Here is a 19,171-nt window from a genome sequence, read left to right on the forward strand (position 1 = left end):
AGCGTTAGTCTTTCACAGTATCATCGCATGTATTAGACATTAGTATGCAAAACGTTCCCTAGATGGCGCTGGCGTCGAGATAGAACGCGCAAGCGTTTGTCTTCCATACAATAGTTATGTTCTAAGTATGATTTTTGTTTTAGTTGATAGATTCGATAAGTAACACGGTTATACAATACAAAGATTTCGTACCCTTGGTAAAACAAAGTCACATCCAGTGTTGTCACATACAATTTTAGCGAAATGGTAGAACAGGGTGGAGTTTAAAATGAAAAATAGGTAGATCTACCACTCAATAGAAGTACATTTTTATGATTAAAAATGTGTATTAAATGTTTTGAATTATTTATAAGTTTTTAATATTGTGACGTTAGTTAGTACACGTGTTTATTAAAGAAATTGAAACAAAAGTTAGGATTTCCATTGTTTGTAGGTAATAAACCTGCTTGTATAATCTGTTTCTTTGGCAAACTTTCATTAAATCGAATCGAATTGAGAATTGCAATTGTACCATTTTGAAAAATAGGTAGATTTCAGGCTGAGGGAGGTAGATAGGTAGAACGCAGGCAAAATAGGTAGATCTACCGAAAATTTGGTAGATGTGACAACACTGGTCACATCTCTAATAAAATTTATTCTTATTATTATTTAATAATCTTTACTTATCAATACAGAGGTTTATAGGGACATTATGTTACGTCCACTTTATTTTTACGTCGTCGTCCGAGTAAAATTATCTTGGAAACTAAAAAAGTTTAATATTAAATTCTTTTGGTATAATATAGAACGTGTATTTTTAAGGCTATTTCCGTAATAAAACCATTTTTTACATATAGTCACTTGTTACATTATTTTACCAAGGGTACGTTTTCTGCTCCTCTGTGTACTCTCTATCTAAGAGATTAGGAGACTGATTTATTATTTTTTCATCACACTTGCTTGAAGAAGATCTTATTTCATGCAGGTGTGCTGAGGGACAAAGGCCTATTTTGTTCCCCCGGGAGTTATGGATTGGGAAAAGAAAAGCTATAACTTCCTTAGGGAATAATAGCTTTTTTCTTTAATTATGTCACTTATTCATACAAACCAAGTAGCAGAAATGAGTTTTACTTTTAAAATCCTGACATTTTTTAATTTAATATTTTTGTTTACGTTTAAAATCATTTCATTTGATTAACAGCCGTTTAAAATATTTTTATATAATTTTCAATCTTCGATGCCTCACCTTTTTTTTTTTTTTTATACCACGACGGTGGCAAGCAAGCATACGGCCCGCCTGATGGTAAGCAGTCACCGTAGCCTATGGACACCTGCAACTCCAGAGGTGTTACATGCGCGTTGCCGACCCTTTAAAAATCTGTACACTCCTTTTTTGAAGAACCTCATACTGTAGACCCAAGAAATTACAAAATGGCGGACGAATGTTTGATATGTCATATTTAAGAATTATTTTGGTTAAAATTTAGTCTGTCGGGAATTACCACCCTCGTATCCAAAATTTCACTTACCCCCCCTCGTTGCACAATGTACTATTATTTAGTGTGGTAGCCGGTGGTTTGGTTCGTGCTGAGGGTGATTCCTCCTGCATACTCTTGTGGGTCTGCGCCTTTACGCGAACGGTGTTACCTTTTTTGGGCACTGTTACAAAGTTTTAAGAAATAAACTACTTTTTTTTTTTTTTTTTTTTAATCTTTATTAGAGAGCTTTATCGCTTAGCGATTATGTCGCTCCATATAATCAACATACAATAACACTCATTGACGCTTACTAAGACCTATATTTACGAGTCTGAACAGTGCTCTGGCCTCGTCCGACAATGGAAAAGCCAAGGCACTATTACAGCCACCGACATTGTGAAAAGTATTATGGGCTATTTTCAGTTGGTTCCTAAAGGACTCGTTCCGCACACATTCCACTAATATGTGGTACACGTCCTCAATCATATTGCACTCTGAACATAATGGTGTGGCAACTTTACGCATCATGAAACCAAACTTATTTAGTGGAATGTGCCCCGAACGTATTCTTAGAGCTGTTACAATTTCTTGCCGACTAAGCGAGCAATCTATCCATGGTGTATTTATAAGTTCAGGTTGGATCGTTCTGTACCAAATACCTTTTTCTTTTGACCTTTCATCAAAGTACTCTTTCCATAATTGGCGACATTGTTTTTTAACTAATTTAATACACTCTGAAAAGAAAGGTAAAATGTTACATATGGTATCACTATGACAGGCTTGTTTAGCAAACCAATCTACTTTTTCGTTTCCGGTAATTCCTATATGCGACGGAATCCACTGCAGAGTCAGTGACTTTCCCATAGATTCCAGATTATAAATGCTTTTAAGTATACTATAGGCAATCGGCAGTCCTCGATAACTCGAGGTACAGCGAGCCAGATGTTGTAATGCGCTTTTAGAGTCTGTAAAAATCACAAATTTATCTAAATCTATTGTTTTAATATAAGATATTGCCTCTGCAATGGCTACTAGCTCCCCGTGCATGATGGATAAGTCCGACGTTATTTTCAATTCTAAATGTGTTTCACACTGAGGGTCATAAAATGCGGCGCCCATTGAATAAACTACTTGAAATTAACACTGTCTTTCGCTGATTACTACAAACGCCACATCGATCCCGCCCTAATTTAATGATATAGTTTCGAAATATAGGGAAAGATAAATTAAAATGCCTGCCTGCAATCTTGGCAAACAAAAATATTTAATAATTTTGCCTCACAAGCTCACAACATTATGCATGCCGTCCAATATTATAGAAAGAAAAGCAAATCCACCGAAACAACATAAAATAACATAGCATGAAAAGAATCCACGTTGCTTGCGAGCGCCGTATGTCAACAAGCGGCTGTGATTCTTGAATCACTTTACATAATACTCGTGGAGCTTGAGTTTAAAAATCAGACACGCTGGAGATTGCGATATAAAGTTATCTCGTATGCTAAGTGACGGCCGACCGCGCCTGCTACTGACATAAAACGCACGCCAAAGGGCGCATGGGTATGCATCCATAGTGGTAGATTCTTTCTCAGCAGGCAGTAGTTTATTTGAAAATTTGCATTGCATTAGATTAGATCTCGGTCGAATTTGCTATCTGCAAAACTCGGAAAATACTTCCCTTAAAACCACGGCGATGACTGCGATTAGCTCGTCGGTATAGTTGAAACTTTTTAAGGTGACTGTTTAGCATTTGAGGCTCCTTATTCGGGTGTAGTGAATGTTTGTTACCTAGATATTATAAAAAAGTTGGACTTCATATTGTTTCATTCCCTTTTTTGATGGCTGGTTTAATAATTGGGGAGTGTATTTAAAATCAGCAAATAATGAATATCAGTCTAAATAATTAATTTTTCCAAAGTTTAAAAGCGCTGCGAAGTTTATTCTAACAAATTATTTAATGCGCCAGTATCAGGCTATTAAATAATAATTTGTTCACACGATATAGCTCAAAAATGGTAGTACTTAACTACTACTAAATTATTACAGCTCAGTGAATCACAAAAAATATGTCATGTACTTATTTTCATCCAATTTTATTTTATTTTAGCATACGATATGACAGCAGAATTATTTAATAAAAATAAGTTGATTTATAACCACACGGTTAACAGTGCCATTCCGGCTCTCGCAGAATATAACCAATCATTAAATAAAAGGTCTTATTGAGATTGCATGATAACACTCAAGATATTCGGACGATGAGGGTTTGGGTGGTGTAGGAGTTATGGCGTCAGCCGTGAAAGGTCAAAGGTAGCTGGATTCAAGGTCAAGGAAGTTTGAATTTAGCCTATTTTGTGTATTTTTAATTTATAACCTAAAGTTTTAAAGCTGCAATGGGTGAATGTGGTGGAAGTGGATCTGCGCTAGCTCCAAGTGAAGACTGGCGAGAAACTGCACAGGAACTGGAATGGTGGAGAGCAGTTGTGTTGGAGGCCAAAACACTCTTTGGGTCGCTGCGCCTGAGGAGTACTTAAGAGGGAAGTATAGCACACGATCGTCCATACTGTTAAAAAAACCAGTCATCATCAAATAAAGGATTTAATACAATAAAAACAGACATAACTTGGGAAACGCCACTACGGCGCCGCCATTGCCGTGATGTTCATCTGTCAGTCCTTGCCGCGCTATAGTGATGTGACCATATCCAATACCGATTGTAGGGTGCACTCGAGAAAGCCTCATCATCGGTTATCAATACAAAAGGAGAAAACGTTTTTCCACTTCTAAACATTATCCATGATTTTTTAGTACTTAGGTAATATTTTTAAAATTTACAAAACAAAAACTTTTTTTTAAACGAATCCTATAAACCCAGAATATATTATGCTGAAGCGATTGACATCAAAATCAAAGTGATTTGTTCAGATTTAGTTAGTAGAAAATGTTTTCTCCCGAAATGGAATTTCATAGAAAAATTACCGTTACTTCGTTATATTCAAAAAGCTATTCTTCCCTCTTAAGTCTTGTAAGTATGTAAATTTAAGTACTGACAACTTTTAGTGTGCTGTGCCCACAAGTTCCAGTATTCCCTGACATGAGACTGTGTGCAATATGCAGTGTGCCGTTATAATATGCACACGACTTAACAGCACATATTTATACTTTGTAGCAGCGCATATTTATTGTTTTAATAATATACGAATGTTTTATCCTCGGAGCTTCTAAAATATAAATCATAGACGAGTTTTGCTGAATGCGGCTTGGCTTGCAATTTAAATATTGCACAGATGAGAAGTGGGCAATAATATGGAACCTGGGGTTTTGAAACAGTGTTAAAACAGTATTATCCATAGCATTTTGAAATGTTACATTTGACATATTTCTATTCGACTGATGGGGTTTTTCTCAAAAACTGACAAATTGTAAGATTTTATACAAACCAAAACTAATGGGTCCAACAAAAAAAGCTTTTGTAAAATTAAATTCAATTGAACTATTATGTTTTTATACTCCGTCGGTGGCAAACAAGCATACGACCCGCCCGATGGTAAGCAGTCTCCATAGCCTATGTACGTCTGCAACTCCAGAAGAGTTAAATGCGCGTTGCCGACCCTAACACTCAGCACCCTCGTTGAGGTCTTAACTTAAATACTTATTTCATATTTTTGGAATCCATAGATCTCATAAGTTTACCTTAGCTAAGTACTTAATAACTATTATATTATTATAATTTACTGGTTGATTTACTTCATTTTTATACTGATAACATTCATTCATGTTATTTTTATTTCATTAATTATTATGTAGACAAAAAAACAAAGTAGTTTGGAAAATTATATACCAGATTTACCCTTTCTTTCCAAGCACATAATATATGCCCGAATTCATTTTGGTAAATATATTTGGCTTAAAATATTGTTTTATTTCATCTTATGGATTAAAATTGCATTATGACAATACTTCAATATCCTCTCGAACACTGGTATTTTTTATTTAGAATAAATGCAACGCCAGTAGAATCTGTGATAACACAACAATAAAGTAATTTAAGATACGTCGCAGATAGTTAACCGATTTGTCTCTCTGCGAGCCAGACCATCGGCATTTTGCCCCGCTACTGCCGACGGCACCTTAAATTAGGTTTTTATAATACGTTTATTGATTTATCTTTGTATTTTATGTTTATATTGTAAAATCCCTAACCTAAAACAAAAGGTCTTTAAAAAGTAGGTTACCTACATTTGTATCATCACGCCTTGTACGTTTCACCAAAGAGAATTTGAAATATAAGTGGATTGACAAAGAAAACTTTGTAGCCACAGTAAATTTACTGCCATCTTTCGACACAAAAATGGCGCCATAGTTTGGCGCGATGGCGCCATAACCTTTAGTTTGTGGCCGGTATGATGGCGCCACTTTTTGATATTTAACAAGTTTAACACATATCAGTGAAAGAATAAGGATCAAAGTTAAATGAAAAAAAAAGTCTCTAAAAGTTTCTAAAAGTTTTAATCATGTGTGGAAAGATGGCAGTAAATTCACCGTGGCTACAAAGTTTTCTTTGACAATACACTTCTATTTCGAATTCTCTTTGGTTTCACTAAGTAGGAGGCTTACATTTGAATAGTCGACTACAGCAACAGTTTTTAGCAGTCTTTGTATACTGCCACCCATAACAGCCGTAACAGCTATTGTAACAAACGTGTTCAATATTTAACCGTATCCTCGCTCACTACTCGTCGTATCTGGCAGAAAACAATTCACATTTTATAACGACTGCAATTGTTATAGCTAGATTAAGCACGTGTGCTTTTGAATTACCAATAATTACCATTATGCCAGTCTAGTTGTTTGAAATATTAGAAATGTTCTTTTAGACAGTAACATAAGAAACAATATGTTCTCGCGCGAGAACATTCCCCTTAGTAAACGGAGAACGTTCTCGAGAACGGCATAACTATAGGCGTGAGCGCTAGATGCAGTATCATAGTGTACAACATTTTAATGACATGTTATACAAGATGGTGCGATGTTCGTACCTCGGTTACACTGCAATTCAATTAGCAGTGTATATTTAGGTACACCAAGCATGTTCGCTAGACAGCTCCGAGCTACGTGTCCTCATTATTGTTGATAATAATTTATGGACGGTTACATTTATTGTCAATACAGAGGGCCTACCGCGAACCACGTTCGAGGTGTTGCCTCTCTGTCGCACTTCTAAATTCGTACGTAAGTGTGAACGAAGTTCACGAAGTCCTAGGAAGCGAAGTGAAGCCTCGCTTGTCCCCACGCCTTCGCGCTTAGTGCCCGTTCGCAGCGCACACTCCTCGACCCCCGCTTCCTTAGGCCCCGAATCTATAGTTCTGAACTCGTGTTCGAAATGTGCTAGAAGCTAATTATGATGTAACAATTTGCGCGAGCAATCGTCGAGATAGTATCAAAACAAGATGAGAACCTAAATAAATTGTAAAACAAAATCGGCCTCCTAGCCTCTGACTTGGTTAAATTTAACCGATAAAAATGAGTACCCATATCTGACAAAAAAGTTCCTATTTTATTAGTATGTTACGAGTAGAGATAAATAAAATTATTGCATAAATGGAGGCTTGACTGTCGAATGTCAATGAATCGCCTGAAAGTGCGCACCAACTATTGACTTGTCCGGATTTAATTACAAACTTCGATTGCATCCATATCGACTGAAATGGGAGTTTAACGAAGTGTATGGGACGGCGTGTCCTTTGATTGGTTTTTTAGTTTTGTAGGGTTATCCACTGCAAACTGTTTGGACGTATTCTTTCTTTTGGTTAGTTGACACTGAGAATCAATAGCACAAAAGCAACCTTTATAGCACAAAAGATAAACCTTACTAAAAGCGAACTTAATGCTATTAGGCGTTGTCTACCAGTCAACCTTAAGGCTAATCAGAGAGAAAATCATTAATTTTTTTTTTCTAATTTAAATTTCGTATTTTGGAAATTACTGGAATGAAATATTCATTCCCGTAATTCCCAAAATATAAACATTAAATTGGAAAAAATATTTGAATGATTTTCTTTCGGCTTAGCGTTAAGGGTAGCTTATTTTATTATCAAATCCTTTATCCTTCCCAGAGACTCAAACTATCTCTATACCAAATTTCGACTCGAATCAGTTCCGCGGTTTACGCGTGAAAAGGTAACAGACAGACAAACAGACTGACAGACAGACAAACAGACACACTTTCGCATTTGTGATATTTACTATGGATGGATATGTAACCTTAACTAATACTAAACTAAAAGAAAATGGCGTTATTCAAAAACGTGCTACAAGCCTAATTAACTGTGAATCATTTATTTTAATCTGTCATTTTGAAACGTAAATTAACTAACGGAGGCTTGTAAAGTTTTATGAATTGTGGGTAAATGTTTTATATGTGCATGTTGTGCATTTTAAATGTAACCATTTTTTCCAGCCAATTTTTTTCATGCTAACGAATAAAGTTTAGTGGTCTGCTAGCGTTTCGAGGTGGCGCGCTGGAAAAATAAGTGCAAAAAATTATCTGCAATTGAAAGTAAAATGTTGCTAGATGAACTAGTAGCAATTCGCCCAGTACCTACTAGCAGGAATACGTAAGTTTGCAAGAATATGGTTATGTTAAATTATTCTCTTTACGTGTCTTCCTCGTCTCCAAGACGAGGCTAATTCGAGAACTTTGTATTACAGTTTTGTTTATATAAAGCACTCTCTGCTAGAAAAATATTGTTTCTTTGAATTGCAATTCTGCTTTGCTTTGTTTGGAAAACGATTACTATGCAATATGCCAGTATGCAGATGTTGGGAGGCCATTGCTTCGCTTTAAAGACTGCGCCAAGAGGGATATGGCAGCTTTTAAGATCGACCACCGAAACTGGGAGAAGCTTGCGGAGAAGCGAACGGAGTGGCGCAAGTGCTTTGGAGATGGTCGCAAGTTCTGCGACGAGGCCTGGTTCGCGGCACTGGCAGACAAAAGGGAAAAAAGGCACCGTAGCGAAACGTCACAGTCCGTCGCGAACTTCCCTTGCCAGCTCTGTGGCAGAGTATGCCGCTCTCGCATCGGTCTTTTCAGTCACCAAAAAAGATGTTTTGCGGACATTGCACTATAGATCGTCTGAAATAGACGCTAAGGCCAGTAGTATGCCAGTATTGTAATAGAAATATCATTACCAACATCGGAAAGGTTTGTTTTTAAAAATGGAAGGTTTAAACGTAGGCTAACAATAAATACCAGCCAATCATGAAAATAGAAATGCAAAGGTGTAGCGTAGGAACAAACCATAGCGTTAAATAAGACTAATAATATACATATATATATTATACCTGTATGTTTTTATTTTCTGCTGACGTTTATTGAAAATATTCATTTGCGATACACTTAAAGGGGGAGTCCATCACATATGAGCATTGGGAAATATTTTTCGCCACACAAGCTGGCTTTCTATATTCTTCAATGGGAAAATGTCATTTTAATCACAAGTGTGGCAAAGTAATTGTTTCTCATACTTAAATTTTAAGTGATGATTTTGTAATTTTTCTATGATAAGTAATGAATAACGTTCATTTGGATTTGATTCCTAATTAATTACAATTAGTTTTTTCCTCGGGTTGGTGTGGTGATGATTGTTTTATTAGTAAAATTTAATGAATTAAAAAATAAAACTGTCACCTGGGCAAGACTCCCGAGCTTCACCCATTGATAGATAGGGAGCGATTCTATGAATATTGGAATTATGTAAATCCGGATATTGTCGTTATTGTTGTTGTTACATTAGACGAGTTTCATGAATTTCCGTCTTTGTAGAGAAGGCGCCCGGAAGAGCGCTAGATCGTGGCGTTCCGGGATACATTGCTTGTGAACTACGGCCTTTTATCAAATATAAATCAAATATATTAAGAGTTATAGGTAATATTAAAAACAAATACAATCTACTTACCTACACAGAAACTGCACAGGACCGGTGGCCGGGATCAGTGGCGAGCAGTAGTGTTGGAGGCCAAGACACACTTTGGGTCGCTGCGCCAGAGGAGTAAGTAAGTAAGTACAATCTACTTACATTGATTCCATATAGATATTTATTTTTCATTTTTTTTACTTTTGAATTTATTGTAGAATAATATGTAAGATTTAATGGTTATGTATGTAGGTATAATACGTACGAGCCCTGATGCGTATGTTTTCGTTTGGTCAGATTATAACTAATGTTTAATGATATTACTTACGTAATATACTACAAAAACTAAATCCAAATACAAGAAATACCATTGTTTTGGAAATTACGATTTATTTGTAAATTTTCGGGCAGGAATATAAAAGATGTACAAGTAGAAGTAGAAAGGGCTTATTTATTATATTAAAAAAAAACAACACGGCTCTGCCTATATACTGTCAATTTTGCTACAAGCCCAAACAATAAAAGTTTCATGCAATGTTTTTATACAGTAAAATAAACAGGAATTAACATTAGTATAATGGTCCCCATTACTGAGTCGTTTGATCTACTCGTGTAAAATTTACTCAAATAAGTAAAATATTGGGTATAACTAGACGAGCTCCACTGCATCAGGGCTCGTCTAATACAATACACGGTAATGATTTATTAATTATTATGAGGGTTTATTTAAAAAGGGCATTAAGCTTACAAAGTTTACGAACTATATTGATTAGAAGTTTGTATCATAGAACTTTTGTAACGGATCACACCTTTCTTTAATTGAATTATACTTAGCGTTACAATTTCTAAACCCAAGGAAGAAGTCCATTAAAGTACTAAGACTTGATACTATTGTTCAATCGTTAATTTATCGCCCAGATTCCGCACAACCTTGCACACGGTGGAAATAAAAGAATTATTATCTAAGATTTTCTTCATTTCATGTTTCCCATTCCTTAGTTGTTTATAAGAATCCGTTGGGTGCGCAGATACGGCTTCCGTTTGCAGAACATTTTGTAAGACAAGTTATCCACCTTTGTGGAACGCGAGCTTACAAAACGATTGCTACTTTCACATCATCCTTTCTTTCTCAAATTGGATAGGGAAATGATTCATATGTTTTTATCCATAAGAGCTTATTTTGTTAAAATCAATTTTTGAGATAAGAGTTTCGTAAAGTAACCGATTCCATCGAGGTTCAATAGGAGCGTTTTATTTCGAAGCCCCACTGCAATACCGGGATAATCCTCGCTCCTGAAACTTATGTTACGCTTTCGTTTTTCTTGATACATTGTTTCTACTGCCATCGAAGGATTAATATGAAATGGCACGAAACATTAAATGGGATTTGAGCTAAACTAAGCAATGAAATATTTTCCGTTGCAATTAATAACGTTTGCAAAATAAGATGAATTAGCGTGGCCTGTGGATCCAATTATTCAGTTTGGTTTAATTTACCTTTATGTAGAGAATTTAAACGCGCTTACCAATTCCGCTAATTTATAATATTGGTGTTCAAAAGTATCTCAAATAAGAAAAAACTTTTTTTCATAGTTATTGTGATTGCTGTTTCCTCTTTTTTTGTTTTATTTCATTTTTCGTATACATGATCAACAACATGACGCGTAATAGTCATAAGGAAATAACAAACTTATGAAATTTTTTTCAAAGTCATAACAAGTTGAATTAAAATTAGTTTTCACATTCTTCTGTATATATTGTGATTCCATTTGCGATATCTCTTTTCCTTAATATCTAATGAATATTAACTGTAACTAACATTAAATTGCACTTTACGGCAATCTCTTTACTCCATATGACAAAATAGACCTGATATATTGCCGTGGCTGAGTGCCAAAAAGTAAACGGTTAGCTAGCCCCCTTTGCTATTTCTCCAGTCATCCATTGGATTGATTTTTGAGATTTTGGTACCCTACCTAAACAACTGCTTAATTAGATTATCGGTTAATCCGGTACAGAGACGTGAGTAATGATTTTAATATCAATTAAAATAATTCCTCACATTAAGAGGGTCCATAACGCCAATGACCTTCGATCTGAATCCCTTAGTTTTCTATTGGTTTTTGTAGCTTACAGCAACGGCTGTAAGCAATATAGTATACCATATTTACTTCAAAGTTCACTGTCTTCGAGATATTTGATATCAAAGTTAAATAATTTTAGGCTAAAAAACTGGTTTACTAGCCATAACTTTTGTGTTAATTACTTTAAAATTAATATCTCTGACCAGTTTTTAGAGACGTCAAAGACGAACACAAATGTGTAGATTTTATACATGTAAAATTGTTCACAACAATCTAGTAACGAAAAAAGTGATTTTTAGACAATGTTTAAAAATATATATATATAAAAATAAGTGTTCATTTCTTTCAAAATCCGGCAGAACTCAATGTAGATAAAATATTGCAAATGTAGGAGTAACGACTGAAAACAAAACTAGTTAACAATCGATGAAAACCACGGGGATCAATATACCTTATGATATCAATAAGAAACAGAATGTTGAGTAGGAATCGGCAAGTCCAAACACGTTAGAACCATGTTATTTTAAGCTCCGGTGGGATATGGACTAAGGATGACTCACGCTACACAGTGCCAGGACCGGGCCGGGGCGGACCGGAGCGAGCCGTCACACGGACTTTCAGGAGCGCCACCGTCGCCGGACCGTTCCGGGGCCGGGGCGACCGGGCCATCATCTCTATATTATAGTATCTCTATGCGTTGACACTATCGTTGAGTCTCCGAGCGCGAGACAGGCCGGGCCGGGCTGTCCGAGCTCACCGAGCCGTCCAAATAACGGACTGTTCATGACAAATGTCACAAATGTCAATCATATTGAAAAAATTGGTTCGATGGGAAGCAAGTCGATATAGAAATAAATAATAAAATCAAAATATTGGCCCTGGCTGCCATAATAGCTGATGAAGAGAATACTGCATACTCTGGGCAATTTTGCATTTGGACATTTCGCGGACACTTTCGGAAAAAGGAGAATTACACAACATTATGTGAAGAGCTTTATTTCCACATGACCCGAGACTCTTTCGAAGCCACCGTGTTCTCTGCTTAAGGTAATGGAAATACAATGCGTGTATATTGTCTCAAATAATCATGTGCCGAAGCATATTAAACTATTAAAAGGTAAAGGGATGACCGGTTCTCCATACAAACATAGTCCCTATTTTCCTCTCTGGATATTGATATTCCCTTCGTTCTACATCCAATTTTGTAATAGTACATTACGATACAAGTGCGTGTTTTAAATCGACACGAGTTGCGAATTACTTATTCGCACAAGTATCGTACAACGTTTTACAGTACATGGCTCTTTAAATGTTCGACACAGTAACGTAATATGCTAATTTTCGCACTAGTGCGGTAAAGTAGCAACATATGTACTGTAAAAATATTATCCGTAATGGGGACTACGTTTGTATGGAAAAGCGGTCTCGTTTTGAGGTAGGTAACTAGGCAGATTACTTAGAGATTGACTCATCACAAGCTGCCCTAAGTGCTTCTTAGCGAGTAGACAGGCCTATTGTTTTTCAGTATTATTTTCTTCTATTGAGGTGTGCATTTGTGTTGTATTGCAAAAATATATCCGTTGGGGTTCAGTGATACCCGATAGATATTAACCCTGAATCACAAATGATCATTTTGCTTAATGCCGCGTTTTTGCATTATTTTCTCCCATCAATCCTATCATAGACTTGTTCCGTTTCAGGAATACATGAAAAACTTAAGTTTAAAAGAGAAGATATTTAAAATGGCTGTAGGAATACCACAACCTTTTAAAGTATCGATATAAGATAATCATCTACAAACATTCAGCTATAGAGAAATACGCGTAACACCACTAAGAATGTCGGTGGTGCGCTCTCAAAGTAAAAAAAATAACCTTTAAGTTCGGTACACTAAGATAGAATTGTCTAACAAGTACAAAAAATAAACTACTTACTGGCTTACTTACTTCTTGCGGAAAAGGAATTTTTGATCTATAATACGAGTGGGTTAGGTAGTTGAAATTTACAGTGTGCATTTTATGGTTCCGTAGCCAAAATGGCAAAAACCCTTACAGTTTCGTCATGTCCATCTGTCTGTCTATCTGTCTGTCCGTATGTCACAGCTATTTTACTCAAAAACTATAAGATAACCAAAAGAGAAAAGTGGAAAGTAGGTATTTTTTATACTACGTTGGTGGCCGGCCTGATGGTAAGCCACTACTTAGTTTAGAAGTTCAAATGTATAAAAATATAATTTTTAGGCACGCCATACATGTAACTAAAAGTGAAAAGGTTATTCAAGTAAAAGAGTATTAAATTTAAGATTTTTTTTAAGTAAGTGAGATGGCAAAGGAGTCTTGCGTAGCCCGTCATGCTAGCCCGAAATGATATGAACGCTCTGACGTCGGGCTACAGCGGCGGCCTCATATTGAGAAAGTCGGGCGTAGCCCTTGTGCTATGCGTGCTCTAAGGCCGAGGGCCCCCTCATAACAAATGAATCGGGGGTAGCCTTACGTACCTAAGTAGCTTCCTCATACTAAAAAGTCGTGCAGAAGAAGATAACAATATAATTTTTTCAATATGTCAATTCCAGATTTTCTGTGTTTCTTAAATGTATAGTAACATGGCAGCAGTTTTCATCTTTAGGGTTCCGTACCCAAACGGGACCCTATTACTAAGACTCCGCTGTCCGTCCGTCCGTCCGTCCGTCCGTCCGTCTGTCACCAGGCTGTATCTCATGAACCGTGATAGACAGTTGAAATTTTCAAAGATGACGTATTTCTGTTGCCACTATAACAACATAGTATTGTGTTCCTGCCGGTGAGTAAGGTTGCCAGAGCTCAACGAGGGGAAGGAGGGTTGTTAGGCTCGGCAACGCGCATATAATTCCTCTGGAGTTGCAGGCGTACATAGGCTATGGAGACTGCTTACCATCAGGTGGGCCGTATGCTTGTTTGCCACCAACGTAGTATATAAAAAACCAAATACTAAAAAAATTACGGAATCACGTTGGGCGAGTCCGACTCGCCCTTGTCCGGTTTTTGTATTTATTCGTAAGCTTGCATTAATTGCCATGGCACTTTAGGCTTAGCTTGTAAGTACAGTCGAGGAAATTGATTCTTTAGCAGTTAACGTGTCACGTTACAATGGACAGCTCTTACCATAAGTATGTACAGCCAAATTTACTTGAACCGCAAGTTGCTAAAGAATCAATTTCCGCGACCGTACTAATAGGATATTCTTTGCTAATAGGTCTAATAAATAATATGTTGCGGACTCTTTTCTTAAACCTTTTTACTTGTATACTTTTTACGACATTTGACGCTGTCATGTTATTCAAATAGTAAAATAAATCTGACAAGAGAGAAAATTGTGATCTTATTTACAGAAAGATACTTAATGTATGAAAAAATAAGCAAAAATAAGAATGAATGTTTTGTGAGTGTGAAACAATTTTATTTTCTTTGACAAATAGAGCACTGCATTGCATTAACGATTATTATTATTTTAATTTGTATGTCTTTCCCATCACGGAAAAATGGTATTCCGGACCTTTGAGAAGCGTGCGCCGAGCCCTAACCTAACGGAGAGGCCCTTTTGACACGTTCATGAAATGTAAGATGTACACCGAGCTGATGCTGCCCTTGCCCATGTCATAGGACGCACGCAGAGGCAGGCCCGACAGGGTGTAAGGACTATTGAGAGTTGTTGGAATCTAAAATAAACTAGTTTATTGTGTGAAAGCGATGGGCTAAACACTGAGCTATGGGATAAAAAACCAGACGCCTGCCTAATAAAACGGTATACAATTTTATTTCCGGCAGACGACACAAAAAGCGACATCTGGGATGGCTCAAGAGTAACACTGGTGTGAGCGGCTCAGGGGTATCGAGAGGCGTGCACCGCTTTCAACCCAGTGGCTGTAACAGCCACTGTGCCAACTCGCGTCTTGCACTTCCACCCTTGGAACTTATAGCTCTAACGACTCCACCCTGGCCGGCCGGCCAAGGCAACCCAGAAGCAGATAATCCTGTAAATCAGCGGGCCATAGATTATTAGTTTGCAGTTCCTAAAAGCCATTGCTGAAAGGATGTGTAGCTGTCATATACAAAAACAATGGGTAGACAGTCTCAAAGGGTATGTCTTATGATAAATAGTTTCATGCCGCAGTAAAATAATGTGATTTGTAGTATTTAGTTTTAAAATATATTTTTATAATGTGTATGCTAATCTTAAGGTATTTATCTATGGGCCGCTAGTTGCCTGAAATAAATTATGATAGATAGACGGATAGATGGGGTGTTCTAAGAGAAAGTCGCTTTGAAAATGCTTTTGTCTTGTATGGCAGCTTCCTCAATCAACTGCGTAAAGCTCGAGAAAATACTGCCAAAAGGCTAGGCTAGATAATAAGTTTTTATAAAAGAAACATGTCTTTATGGGACCCATAACATTGAAGCAATACAAAAGTTAGAAATGAGAGTCAAATCTGACAATCGTTATCTACGCACGAAACGCCCCTTATTAAATGATACTTGATCGTGACGTCATGATTAAGTTTAATGCGTTTTAATTGCATTGCATTTACAAAAAGAGGAGCTTTCGAGTTTCGAGGATTATGTTTTTAAAATACGTGTATATTACGTAGGTTTGTTTGTATTGATTTTTTGATTCTAGAAATAATAGTTGTATAACCTTAATATGTATGTAGGTAAGTACTAAGTACATAAAAGGTACCGAAATAGGTCAGAAGAGCAGTAAATTCAATATTACTATACAGTATATCCAAAAAGAGCGCTATGATAAGTAAAAGTTCCTTTTTAGGGTTCAGTACCCAAAGGGTAAAACGGGAGCCTATTACTAAGACTCCGCTGTCAGTACGTCTATCCGTCTGTCACCAGGCTGTATCTCGTAAACCGTGATAGTTAGTTGATATTTTCACAGATGATGTATTACTGTTGCCGCAATAACAACAAATACTAAAAACTACGGTACCCTAGATGGGCGAGTCCGGCTCGCATTTGTCTGTTATTATTTAAATATAGGAGGCAAATGAGGAAAGCCCATGAACAGAGGTCGTACCTATCATAGGATAAGTAGATATATATGTACAAAGAAACAGCGGTATGTTAAGTAGATTTTTTTATATAGTAGGCAAACGAGCAGAGCCCATGAACAGAGGTCATACTCTTATCATAGAATTGGTAGATATGTACAAAGAAACAGCGCTATGTTAAGTAGAATCGATTTTTTTTAAGTTTTGCTAAACGAGCAGAACTCATGAACAGAGTTCGTATCATAAGATTTGTAGATATGTACATAGAAATGGCGCTATGTTAAGTAGAAGTATTTTTTTAAATATAGGAGGCAAATGAGCAGAGCCCATGAACAGAGGTTGTATCATAGGATAAGTAGATATGTACAAAGAAATAGCACTATGTTAAGTAGAATTTATTCTTTTTAATATAGGAGGCAAACGAGCAGAGCCCACGAACAGAGCTCGTATCAGAAGATTTATAGAGATGTACAAAAGAATGGCGTTATGTTAAGTAGAAGTATTTTTTTTAATATAGGAGGCAAACGAGCAGAACCCATGAACAGAGCTCATATCATAAGATTTGTAGAGATGTACAAAGGAATGGCGTTATGTTAAGTAGAAGTATTTTTTTAAATACAGGAGGCAAACGAGCAGAGCCCATGAACAGAGGTCGTATCATAAGATTTGTAGATATGTACATAGAAATGGCGCTATGTTAAGTAGAAGTATTTTTTTAAATATAGGAGGCAAATGAGCAGAGCCCATGAACAGAGGTTGTATCATAGGATAAGTAGATATGTACAAAGAAATGGCACTATGTTAAGTAGAATTTTTTTTTTTATATAGGGGGCAAACGAGCAGAGCCCACGAACAGAGCTCGTATCAGAAGATTTAAAGAGATGTACAAAGGAATGGCGTTATGTTAAGTAGAAGTATTTTTTTTAATATAGGAGGCAAACGAGCAGAGCCCATGAACAGAGGTCGTATCATAAGATTTGTAGAGATGTACAAAGAAATGGCGTTATGTTAAGTAGAAGTATTTTTTTAAATACAGGAGGCAAACGAGCAGAGCCCATGAACAGAGGTCGTATCTTAAGATTTGTAGATATGTACATAGAAATGGCGCTATGTTAAGTAGAAGTATTTTTTTAAATATAGGAGGCATAGGATCAGAGCCCAGGAACAGAGCTCGTATCAGAAGATTTATAGAGATGTACAAAGGAATGGCGTTATGTTAAGTAGAAGTATTTTTTTTTAAATATAGGAGGCAAACGAGCAGAACCCATGAACAGAGCTCATATCATAAGATTTGTAGAGATGTACAAAGGAATGTATGACCTATTATTCACCTCGTAAATTATTTGCAGGTGACTAAATAAACACCCTGTATATATTTGTTGTTGTATTAACAAATCAAGCATTTACATTAAAAAAGTGAGTGACATTTAATTAAGTGTAACTACTGATGAAGACCAGACGGAACACCTCAACTACGCGTATTTCACGTTTGGCGATATCTTCTTCGTTGAGATTGTTCTGCAAGTTATTTTTTAAGCTTCATTTTAGTCAAGATCTATTTCTGATAATGGATCCCAGGAATAATGGATGAAACTCTTCAAATATTTTACATACAGTATATTTTTATATTTGCATTTAAACAGTGCTATTTGGTGAAACGTGTTCATGAAGATTAGAATATAACTTCTCCTTGACAAGTATTTTACGAGTTAGGGCTTAGGTATATTATATGGGCTTACCTATGGGCTATTGTTTTTCATTCAATAGTTTACATATGTGAAAGAGAAAGTATAACAATATGCTTGTTAGACTAAAATAGCTTTAGTTTTGTTAAGTTCAAAAACTTAGTAGGTGATAATTATAACATAGGTATAGAATCTTCAAAAATAAAACAGTAGATACAAAGCAGGTGTTATTGGCCCGTCTTTATATATAGAAAATCGATGGCATGATTCCTAGGAACAGATCTTCGTATGTGTTATAGTTTCAAACTTTCCCATACTGAACGATCTAAATAGGCCACCATGTATACCCTACGGAACATTTTATTTCGTTGGATGAATTTAGGGTGTAGGGGAGAAACTACCCAATTATGAGCTACTTACTGAAAACTATCATTAATAGACAATTGTAAGGATATTTAACATTGCCAAAATAAGGTTAAAGGTGCCCTCTAGTAGTACTTAGTCGATATTGTGATACAATGAATGGTATTATAAACATTTTTCTTTTTTCATATACTATGGATATTCCTCGATGGCACCAAGCTGCAACTGGAAAGCGATGATCACACGGCAAATAAAATCGTGAAGACTGTAGCAGCCACGTCTAAGGAGGATGAATGTATCCACATTCAATATTTTTTATTTATTTTTTGTTTGATATGTAAAAATGCACGTCAATAAGGTGGCAAACTATTATTAACAGAGACCGGAATTATTGTGGCATTCTTGAACTGTCATAGAGAGTTCTCATTTATCGACTTCGGGTACACATATTTCGATACAACGTAGAACACAAAATTTTAAAAAGTTATAAAGTTAATGGATATTTGACTGTAAAAGAAGTAACTGCTTTTTTGCATTTCTTTTTACTTATTAAAAAATAGCTCTATAGTTAGGGAGTACAAGTCCAGTAAGGGTTGCTAGATAGCATCTCTCCAGCAACTCTTACTGAGTTTCA

General features: G+C 36.2%; 1 long non-coding RNA gene across 1 annotated transcript in view; it reads left to right on the forward strand.

Moving 5' to 3' along the window:
• LOC133520410 (uncharacterized) overlaps positions 1-18,950 on the forward strand; it is a 29,730-nt gene extending 10,780 nt beyond the window's left edge. Inside the window, exon 2 of the long non-coding RNA XR_009799755.1 lies at positions 16,509-18,950. This is a non-coding gene — a long non-coding RNA (uncharacterized LOC133520410). The remainder of the gene's footprint in view (positions 1-16,508) is intronic.
• Positions 18,951-19,171: the final 221 nt, after the last annotated feature.

This window comes from Cydia pomonella, chromosome 8 (genome assembly GCF_033807575.1).
Source record: "Cydia pomonella isolate Wapato2018A chromosome 8, ilCydPomo1, whole genome shotgun sequence".
Lineage (NCBI taxonomy): Eukaryota > Metazoa > Arthropoda > Insecta > Lepidoptera > Tortricidae > Cydia > Cydia pomonella.